The sequence below is a fragment of the Sus scrofa genome, chromosome 14 (genome assembly GCF_000003025.6).
Source record: "Sus scrofa isolate TJ Tabasco breed Duroc chromosome 14, Sscrofa11.1, whole genome shotgun sequence".
In the NCBI taxonomy this organism is placed as follows: Eukaryota; Metazoa; Chordata; class Mammalia; order Artiodactyla; family Suidae; genus Sus; species Sus scrofa.
Genome location: NC_010456.5, coordinates 9,763,515 through 9,775,684, shown reverse-complemented (window position 1 = coordinate 9,775,684; position 12,170 = coordinate 9,763,515).

Here is a 12,170-nt window from a genome sequence, read left to right as displayed (position 1 = left end):
AAAGCTTTGGACAAATAGTCTGACAAGTAAAGATGAGCTGAGGGGTTGGACAGGGTGGCAGGTCAGAACATGAGACTCTATCATGGCTCCAGAAAATGATGATCAGGCTTCTGTTTTAGAAACCACTGATTGGCACTGTCCCTCCACTGCAGTACATACCTTATATTCACTTTTTAGGCTACAGAAAAGCATTAGGATAGTAACTTGAAGAGGTTTTTTTTTTCCCCCCAGCGATAACCCCCAAATCCCTCTCCTCATCAGTATGCCAGTAGACACATCTATTTAATATGTATTCTTTCCTTTTTTTCCTCCCAGTGCTTCTCCCCAACACTCAGACTGATTATTCTGTGTTTTCATTAAGAACATTTTCCATTTGCCAGTCCCCAGAACAACTCTCAATGTGACGGCATCATTTCCTGCCAAGAGAAGTCTCTCTGTTTGCAGCCAATCACGAGGCCGGTGAAATTCAAACACGAATTCACTTCCACCCCTCATTCCTCAAACATAAATGGGAAGGTCGAAAGCCCACCCTAGAGACAGCCTTCTGCCCACGTCGGCATATAAATTTCAGGGATTTTTATGGTATCTTTCTGGTGGATTTTTCCTCCGTTTCTGTTTTATTCCTCTCATGCTTTAATTGGGTTAAAAAACACAATTCGAGCAGCTTAATAAATGTCTCTTAAAAATCTTGCAAGGATAACCTTAGAGGCCCTGCTGGAGAAAGCGTGGTGTGATGATTAGTTTTATTAGGATGTATTATTTTGATAGAAAGAGAACTAACTTAATGGACTTTTATGAAGAACTGACAAAGAGCCACAGGCTAGATAGAGAATGAGGAAGGCTGGGTCCACGCCTTTGAGAAGCTCAAATCAGAACGTCAGGGAGGAAGTGGACATGTTCAATGTTCCCTGGAGAGGGCTGCCTGAGAGGAAGAAACTGCAGGCGGCAGTGGAGAGAGCCAGTCACGCACCAGGAAAGAAGGAGAACGTCTGTGATGCTGGGATGTGTGATAAGAACTATGTACTTGTTCTCCCTCCCCTTTCCCCCCAGAGCTCCTAAAACCCTTGGGATTTCCTAGATGATAAGGACAATGGAAGCCTCTTTTGCTTTAGTCTTTTGTCCTTGGTTCTTGAAATAGGTGAAAGGAGTATGTTTTTATCCATAACAACTCCCTTTCAACCACCCCTGAGTTTACAGTAAGAAGGTGATTTTTGGTAGGTCACTAAAGATGGGGGCTGGGTGGCCAGGGAAGCCAACCTTGATTAAAGAGCTGGGACTTTCGGAGTTCCTGTTGTGGTGCAGTGGAAATGAATCCAACTAGGAACCATGAGGTTGTGGCCTTGCTCAGTAAGTTAAGGATCCAGCGCTGCCGTGAGCTGTGGTGTAGTTCACAGATGTGGCTTAGATCCCACATTGCTGTGGCTGTGGTATAGGCTGGCAGCTGTAGCTCCGATTTGACCCCTAGCCTGGGAATTTCCATAGGCCGTGGATGCAGCCCTAAAAAGCAAAACAAAACAAAACAAAACAAAACAAAACAAACAAAAAAAAACCCTGACCGCTAGGCAGGGAAGAAGCCCTGGAGACAGAGTTGAATAACCAGTGGCCAAAGGTTTAATCAATTATGACCATGTAATGAAGTCTCCATAAAACCCCAAAGAGATAGGTGGAGAGCTTCTAGGTTGGTGAACCAGAACACATCATGTGCCAAGGTGATGCGCCCCAAACTTCACATGGATAGGAACTTCCAGATCTCACCTTATGTATCTCTTTACCTGGCTGTTGATTCATATCCTTTAATGCTCTTTGTAATAAACTGGAAATCTAGTAAGTGAACCGGTTTTTTGAGTTCCATGCCCAGTGTAGCAAATTAATTATGGACAGAGGCCTGGGAACTGCAGACCTATAGTCAGTCAGGCAGGAGACAGGTGACCTGTGATTGACATCTCAAATGAGGACAATCTTGGACTTGTGTTCCTAGCCTGTAGGATCTGACCCTTTCTCCAAGTAGTTGGCATCAGAATTGGGTTAACTTTGTGGGACACCCAGTCAGTGTACAGTGGTGGCATAAAAAAAAAAAAAAAAACCGCATCAGAGCTTCACAGAAGAGCTAGTCTGGGAACATGAAAAGAAATTTGCAATGGTGGATGTAGGAATGCTGAGGGAAGCTGGGGAAAAAAGAAGCAAGTGCAGGGATAGAGAAAGTTAATGACACCAAACAAATGATATTATAATCTGTATTTAGGTGAGGAAGACAGTGGCCAAGTTATCTTTGGAAAGACTATGGAGGTTCTGACCCTGAGACATACCATAAACACTGAAGAATCATTTCTTTAACTGAGAGCGATGGACTAGATTAGTGTTACACAAGGGTTAAGTTGCACATACAGACTCTTTGTAATGGAAAAAAAATGTTTTGGAGACCCACAGTGTTGATTCAATATATTTTTATATTTTGTACAGATATAAAATTAGATATAACTTCTGATAAATATTAAGCAACTATAAAATCATATTCATAAAGTGAATAGAAACAAAATTCAAAAGGCAATAAAATTCATTCATTTAAAATAATAAGTAATTTTTTCCCCTATTTTTGCTGCCCCTTGGCACATGGAGTTCCCAGTCCAGTAATCAGATCTGAGCCACAGTTGCGACCTAAGTGGCAGCTGTAGCAATGTCAGATCCTTAACCCACTGTGTGGGGTCAGGGATCAAACCTGCTTCCCAGTGATCCCAGGATGCTGCTGATCCCATTGCGCCACAGCAGGAACTCCAATAAGTAGTGTTCTTTGGCAGAAACTGTTATCTTAACATGAATAGAGGGCTGAAGGCTACAACCTACCCACTTAGGAGTTTGAGATGTCTAAACGTCAGAGTGGTACATGATGATGAAATCCTCATATCACTTTTCTCTCTCTCTCCTTTTTTTTTTTTTTTTTTTTCTTTTTAGGGTCATACTTGCGGTATATGGAGATTCTCAGGCTAGGGGTCCAATCAGAGCTGTAGCCGCCGGCCTATGCCACAGCCACAGCAACACGGGATCCAAGTCTCATCTGTGACCTACACCACAGCTCACAGCAATGCCAGATCCTTAACCCACTGAGCGAGGCCAGGGATCAAACCTGTGTCCTCATGGATGCTAGGTGGGTTTGTTAACCACTGAGCCACGATGCAAACTCCCACTTTTCTCTTTTAATGGAAACTTTTATTCATTCATTATGCCATAATAGTATTTTATCTTAACTTTATGAAATGCATGATTCACCTAATAAACCCTACTCTGTTCTTTTTTATTAGCCATCTATTTCCATGATGTCAGATCCAAGTCTTAATTTATTTAAAAAACTTCGGAACAAAAATCATAGTCTATGACAGCGTCGCTCAGTTGTAAATTATCTTTGGAAAAGAAGTCTTGCGTTTTTTACTGGTAAAGGATTTAGTGTGAGTACAGAGAGGACCTGGGTTGGTAGCTGTCACTGTGATATTAGGACTTAACCTACTCCCAGCCAGATAAGCCCAAATGTGAGTCCCCTTTGGGTGGTCCCTTCAGCCCCCATCCTTCAAGCATAAACACATTCCTAGGATCACTTGGATCCAGGTCTGCACTCAGATGTCTTGAATAATTTGATATTTATATCATCATCAAAATGAGAAGACAAAATTTAAAACTCCTGAAAAACTTATAGACTTAACAATATGTATGTAGACCCCGTTGAGTAAAGCTGGACCAGATGATCTTGAGATCCTTTCCAACCCTGATATTCCCCCCATTATTCTAAAAGTCAAGAATGATAGGGAGTTCCCACTGTAGCTCAGAGATAACGAACCAGACTAGTACCCATGAGGACATGGGTTCGATCCATGGCCCCACTTAATGGGTTAAGGATCTGGCATTGCTGTGGCTGTGGTGTAGGCCAGCAGCTGTAGCTCCAATTCAACCCCTAGCCTGGGAACTTCCACATGCCTAGGGTACAGCCCTAAAAAGCAAACAAGAATGATAAACGCCAAACCTAGACAACTACGGTGAGTCCCTAATCCTCAGGTCATCCAATTTTTTCCTCTTTGCCCCCTCCTCCTCTACTTCATGCTCATATCTTTCTCATTCCCAGACATCTCAGGACTAGGTCCTCACTAAAGCCTACTCTTGGAAAAGAGAAGGAGCTTGGCCCCTCCTTCACGTCTGAGTGTGAATTTAATCCACATTGCTTCTTCCAAAGGTGATACATATTAAGCCCCAAACCTGTGTTTTCAGGGGTTCTTTTTCACCTCTTTTATTTTTAAGCCCCCACGGAGACGTTTTGAATATCAATAAATAAATCTCAGGGAAAATTGTTTGGTAGGGGAAGAAAGAGAGGCTCAGAAGCATACCAGGGAGCTGGTGAGCCCTGGGGACATTTCAACCCTGAACATCTGGAGCCTGAATCACATGAGTGATGACAGTGAGAGTCGCACAATTATAAACTGGGCAGATTTGAAAATTGATCCTGAATCAAACAACTACTAATTTCCCTGGTCCCCTCTGGCAATCATCCTTTCAAACTATTCAGGGCTTTAAAATATGAAAATAATAAACTCCTGGCCACCCCCTCCTTTTCTCTTCCCTTTCCACCAGCTTCTCACCCTCCTCCTTGTAGAAGGCCTTCTGGTTGGCCATCTATATTCAAATTACACTTTTCAAGCTGTCCCAGCAGTAAGTTCAAGCAGAGTTGATTCCCCCCCCCCCCCGCAACAACTGCTGCTAAACTATAATTGCCTGTTGTATCTTTTGCCCCCTTTTTGAATAAATGGTGTTAGATTTGCCACTTTGGCTAATCTTCAGGAATCTGACCTGTCATTATACAAACTTCTAAAAATATCAGCTTGCACTTCACAGTTTCCGTTTGGGTTTCATGTAATTCCTCTTCACTGTTTTATTTGAACCTGCTAACCTGCTTTGAGGGGAAAAAAATTGCTAGCTCACATTGCCTGTCATCTGCTGTGTTTGAAAGGACTCAAATGAGAATGCTGGTCTCTTGGTAGTTGAATAAAAATGAGAAGAATTAAACAGAGGAAAAACTTACTGACATGCATTTTCCTTTGGTTTCTCTGATCATAGCAGAGAACACATCTCTCTTCCATCTTCTCTCAACTAGGACACTCTTGAGAGGCAACAGTAAAGGAAAGACACCAACAGCTACCTCTCAAAGACTTGCTAAGTGCCAGGAACTGTGCTAATAGTGGAGACTGTGCAAAGGCTGGCTGGTGCAGATGGTTAAGAGAGGGTCAGGGGTAGGTGGGAAGGGCAGACTTGAAATCATGCCGGGCAAGTAGTAGGACAGGCCTTTACATGAAGTCAACAGTCTGCCTGATTTGACTGTCCACAGTGGGGGCTAAGGCATGCCCCTTCAGATTATGAGGTTACTTCTGTTAAGAGTAGGATCAAAGCGGGTGGCAGAAGGCCATTGTGAGACAGAAGCAGACTACTGCCTTCCCCACGTGTAGGGACTCCCTGTGGTCCTGTAGAGCCTCTTCGTGGTCATAACTACAAAAGGGAAGAAATGACTCCTCCACTCTGTCCTAAAGAAGCTCACTGTGCAACTCCCAACCTGAACTCCACTTTCGTTTCAAGAGCACAGTGATAGACAGGCTTCGCCCCTGCCAGAAAACTTCCCATGTGGATTAATCCACCACACCTCCACTGGTCTCTACAGCAATGGGCAAAGAGCTGTCCAAGGTGGGATCTGGAAGCTTGCTGACTCCCTAGACTGGGTTCAGCACACTCAGCAGGTTCTGGGCTGAATAATGGGCAAGACCATCATGTCTCTCTGACCCACATCATGCCTAAAAATCCCGCCACATCTCACAAGCTGTCACACCAGCTAGCACCCAGGGCCAGCTCTGGGAGCCCTGCTCTGGTGACCCAAGTTCTGACCTGAAGGCCTGCCTCCTTCTCCAGGTCCATCCCTTCTCAGTGAACTTACTCATGACAGGTTGTCCACATGGTTGGAAGGGTTTCTTTTACATTCAGCTCAGTAAATAGTTTCTGGATATCTCACCATGGACAAGCACGGGAAAGGCTAAATATGAAAATATGATGAGTAATGGGCATTACAACCAATTTTACAGAAATAGAAAAGGTTATCAGAGTGTACTATAAAAAAAGCATATACAGCACAAATTGGCACAACACTGTAGATCAATTACACTTGAATAAAAAAAATTTTTAAGTAAAAACTAATTGGATCACCTAGATGAAATGGAAAAATTCCTAGAAATGCATAACCTACCAAGATTGAATCATGAAGACAGAGAAAATTAAAACAGACCAATAGCCGGTAAGATTAAATCAGAAATCGAAAACTTTCTAACAAAGAAAAGCCCAGGACCAGATGGCTTCACTGGTGAATTCTATTAAGCACTCAAAGACAAATTACATCAATCTTCCTCAAACTCTTCCAAAAATTTGAAGCAGAAGAACCAATAATTACATTCATTCCATGAGGCCAACATTACTCTGACACCAAAAGTCAAAGACACTGCAAGAAAACTATAGACCAATATCCCAACAGATGAATATTGATACAAAAATCTTCAACAAAACACCAGAAAAGAGAATTAATTCAACAGCACATTAAAAGGATCACAACCATGACCAAGTGAGATTTATTCTTGGGATGCAAGGATGGTTCAACACATGAAAATCAATCAATATAATACACTAACCAAATTAACAGAATGAAAGAAAAAATGATCACTACAATTGATGAAGTGAATCTGAAACATCTGAAAAAAGTCAACACCCTTTATGATAAAAATCTCAACAAACTAAGAATAGAAGGAAACTACGTCAACATAATAAAGATCATATGCAAGAAGCCCAAAGCTAACATCATACTCAGTGGTGAAAGTCCGAAACTTTCCAAGACAAGAAATAAGACAGGGATGCCAATTTTTTCCACTTCTATTCAAACAGTACTAGAAGTCTTATACAGAGCAATTAAAAAATAAGAAATTAAAATCATCCAAATTAGAAAGGAAGAAGTAAAATTATCCATTTTCAGATGACATAATCTTTTTTTTTTCTTCTTTTTTTTTTTTCTTTTTGCCTTTCTAGGGCCGCTCCCTCAGCATATGGAGGTTCCAAGGCTAGGGGTCGAATCGGAGCTGTAGCCACTGGCCTACGCCACAGCCACAGCAACATGGGATCTGAGTCGCATCTGCAACTACACCACAGCTCACAGCAACACCGGATCCTTAACCCACTGAGCAAGGCCAGGGATCGAACCCGCAACCTCATGGTTCCTAGTTGGATTCGTTAACCACTGCGCCACGACGGGAACTCCCCAGATGCCATAATCTTATATGTAGAACACTCTAAGGAGTACACACACACACACACACACACACACACACACACAAACACATACATGCACTGTTATAACTAATGAATGCAGCAAAGCTATAGGATACAAAATCAACATACAAAAATTGGTTTCTACACTCAAAATGAATAATCCAAAAATAAAATTAAGAAAACAGTTAAATTGGAGTGCCCATCATGGCTCAGTGGAAACACACCTGACTAGGGTCCATGAGGACGAGGGGTCAATCCCTGGTCTCGTTCAATGGGTTAAGGATCCGGTGTTGCCGGGAACTATTGTGTAGGTCACAGACATGGCTCAGATCCTGTGTTGCTGTGGCTATGGTGTAGGCTGGGAGCTATAGTTCTGATTTGACCCCTAGCCTAGGAATTTCCACATGCCATGTGTAGGGTCCTAAAAAGATCCCCCCCCCAAAAAAAAAAGAAAGAAAGAAAAGAAAAGAGAAGAACTAAATTTCCAATAACTTCAAAAGAATAAAATGCTTAGGAATAAATTTAACCAAAGAGGCAAAAGACTTACATACTGAAAACTACAAAACGTTTGTTTAAAAAATTTTAAAAGACAAACATAAATGGAAAGACTTCACATATTCATGGATTGGAAGACTTAGTATAATTAAGATGGCAACACTACCCAAAGGAATCTATAGATTTAATGCAATCCCTCTCAAAATCCCACTCACAATTTCTGCAAAAATAGAAAAAAAATCCTTCCTGAAATTGACATGGAACTTCAAGGAACGCTAAAGAGCCCAAATAATCTTGAAAAAAGAAGAACAAATTTGGAGGTCTCACACTTCCTGATTTCAAAACTTATTACAAAACCACAGTAATCAAGATAGTGTGTTACTGGCATAAAGACAGACATATGTACCAAAGGAATAGAGTCCAGAAATAAGTCCTTGCATATATGGCCAAATGATTTTAAGGATGCCAAGACTATGCACTGGGGAAAGGCCAGGCTATGTAAAGATCTATTTTCCCAACATCATTTGTTGGGAAAAAATTAAGTTGAAACGAATGAAGTTGGAACTTTATCTTACAGTATTTACCAAAATTAATTCAAAATGGGGTAAAGACCTAATTGTAAGACCCACAACTAAAAAGCTCCTAGAAAAAAAAATGTGTACATTTATGTGTAACTGGGTCAGCATGCTGTACTGTAGAAAATAATAATAATAATAATGATGTATTGGGGAAAGAAAAAAAAAAACCCCTAGAAGAAAACAAAAGTGAAAACTTTATAACATCAGATTTGGCAATGATTTCTTGAATATAACACCAAAAGCACAGGCATCAGAAGAAAAATAGATAAATGGGACTCTATCAAACTTCAAAAACTTTCAAGCAACAACGGACACAATCATTCAAGTGTAAAGTCAATATGCAGAGTGGGAGAAAATATCTGCAAACCATGTATCTGATAAAGGGTTAATATTTAGAACATTTAAAGAATTCCTATAACTCAGCTACACAAAATCAAATAACTTGATTAAAAAATGGGCAAAGGACTTGAAGAGATATTTCTCCACAGAAGATACACAAATAGCCAACAAGCAAAATGAAAAGATGCTCAGCATCACTAATTAATAGTGAAATGCAAATCAGAAGCACAATGAGATTCCACCTCTTAGCCATTAAGATGGTTACCACACACACACAGAGAAAGTAAGTGCTGGAAAGGATATGAAGAAATTGAAAGCTTTCTGCACTGCTGGTGGAAATGTAAAATGATACAGTTGCTACTGAAAACACTACAGTGATTCTTCAATTCATTAAACCTAGAATTACCATATGATCCAGCAATTCAACTTCCGGTATATACCAGAATTGAAAAGAACTGAAAGTAGGGTCTCGAAGAAATATTTGTACACCTGTGTTCATAGAAGCATTATAACAAGAGCCAAAATGTGGAAGCAACCCAAGTACCCATCACTGGATGAATAAACAATATGTGTAGCATATACAAACAGTGGAATATTATTCCACCTTTAAAAAGAAGGAAATTCTGACACATGCTATAATATGATGAACCTTGAGGATATCATGCTAAAAAATTAAGCCAATCACAAAATGACAATACTGCATGATTCCACTTATCTGAAAAGGTAAGTTACATCTTCCTCAGGGGAAGAATTTACTAGGTTATACTAAGAGCAACGCATAGGGTGCTGTAGGATGCAGAGAGGGTTACCTGGAATGGCTCGGGAGGCAAGCTGAATAGGTACCAACGCTCAGCTTTCTGAGAATTCCAAAGTGTCAAAGGTTCAGGGAAGTCTGCATGAGTCTTAAGGCTCCTCTTCTTTTCAAACACCTGGTGTCTTGTGGTTTGGGTCCCCTCAACCAGACAGGTGCACCCTTCATCTCTTGGCAAGTGCCTTTACCAGCCCTAGTGCAGAGGGTAAGGCTGCCCACACCACATACACTACTTGTAGCTCTTTAGTCTTAAGCACTGCCAGCAGTGTTATCCCCTCTCTCCAATTCTCTTTGTGGCTCCCTGCCATGCCCCATGTCACACAAACACGATAAGCCCTCCACACCCTCTTTTACAGCTCAAGCAGCCTTTCTCAGTTATATTCACAAGTATGCATAACTTCTAACACTTGGAGTAGTTGGGGGAGGGGCCTCTTAAACATGTGCATCCTGTCAAGCTCTTGATTATGCACACACACAATAAAATACACCATCATGTGATAAGTGAGTTGGGGCTTAGAAGAGGGAGTGAGCTCATATTTGAAAGAGATCTTGAATGACTGCAGTCAGCACAGTAGTTGTTGTCACAGTAGTAGAAATAATAATAATGATAATCTTAATAGCTCACCTTTATGGAGAGCTTAAATGTACCAAGCATGGTGCAAAATATTTTCAATAGATTATATCTTATTTCTTAGTATAATTAGCTCCTTAATAGAGACAACTATGCAAACGACTGCAGATTATTTATACCTAACACTCATAGATTCTCTTTCCCAGTTAAGTATTTTATTTCCTAGATATTTTATTAACCTATTTTTATTATATATATATATACATATATATATATTTTTTTTTTTTGGTCTTTTTAGGGCCACACCCACAACATATGTCAGTCCCCAGGCTAGGGGCTGAATCAGAGCTACAGCCGCCAACCTAAACCACAGCCACAGCAATGCCAGATCCAAGTCACACCTGCAACCTGCACTGCAGCTCATTGCAATGCCAGATCCTTCACCCTGAATAAGGTCAGGGATCAAACCCACATCATCATGGAAACTAGTCAGGTTTGTTACCGCTGAGCCACAATGGGAACTCCTATTACCCTATTTTTATTGATGAATAAATTTAAATTTAGAATGTTTGAAGAACTTGATCAAATATTACAGAGAAAAAAGAAATTACTTGCTGATGGCCATTCTGACTGGTGCAAGGTGATACCTCATTGCAGTTTTGATTTGCATTTTTCTAAATTAGTGATGTTGAGCATTTTTTTTCATGTGCTTTTTGGCCATCTGTCTTCTTTGGAGAAATGTCTGTCCAGATCTTCTGACCATTTTTAAATTGTGTTGTTTGCTTTTTCAATACAAAGCTGTATAAGATGTTTGCATATTTTGGAGATTAATCCCTTGTCGGTCGCTTTGTTTGCAAAGATTTTCTCAAAAAATAAGTACATAAAAAATAGATATAAGCAACAAGGACCTACTGTACAGCACAGGGAAATCAACTCAACATTCTGTAATAATCTAGATGGGAAAAGAATCTGAAAAAGCATGGATATGTACATACGTATAACAGATTCACTTTGCTATATACATGAAACTAACGCAACACTGTAAATCAACTACACTCCAATAAAATTTAAAAAATAAAAAAAATTTAAGGAACAAAAAAAGAAAACTTAAAAAGAGAGAGAGTGAGCAATGTCTTATCCTTGATCATAGGCTATTAATGTATCATAGTATTTTGGCTGAAATAAGGAAGTCATTTATAACCAAGTATTTAAATTCTACCAAGTAGATACCAAATTAACAGCATTAGCTGAGGAGAACAATTTCAACTAACTTCAAACCAAAAATCCCACAAAGTTTTCTTAGAATACTCTCTGGGAAAGGACTTTGCAACCATTTGCCTCAGTTTTGAATGAACTTACAAGAGAAGGTACATGTAAGAAGAATCTTCTGCATTACCTTCATGATAACTGTTAAAGCACCGATGTATCTTAAGCCTTTTACTTTTTCTGAAATGCTCCGACTGGGAAAAAAAGTAGCAGGCAAAAATGGAGCTTACAAATTCCAATTTAATCATGATGTTCTTAACACTGAGAGAGTATTGATCAATAAAATCACTGAAAAGAAAAACAGGTATTATTGTTATAATCTAGCTTGAGTACAGGCAGTTTTAAAAGTTTCACACTCTTGCGCTTTTTTCTTTGGGCATTTTTACATCTCACAATCAAGATTATTGTGCCAATTAAATAAAACTAAAATTCAGAATACCTGCCCTACCTATTTTATAGTGCGGTTTGAGAAATAATAATACTAATAACAGTCACAATTAACATTTGTTGAGTGCTTGCTATGTGCAATGTACATATCTTACCTTCATTTGATACTCAAAAAAAAAAAATCCTATAACATAGGTACAATTATTAACCCCACTTTACAAATGACAAAAACTGAGAAGAAGCTAACTTGAGCTAAGTAAGCAATGAAGACAACTGAATGGAGGCAACCTGGCTGCCAAGCCCATGTTCTTAACTATGAACCATAAAATATGGTAGTATATTTTTTAAAAATCAAGAGTTGCTTGACCAGTTCTAAGCCAACCAATACACC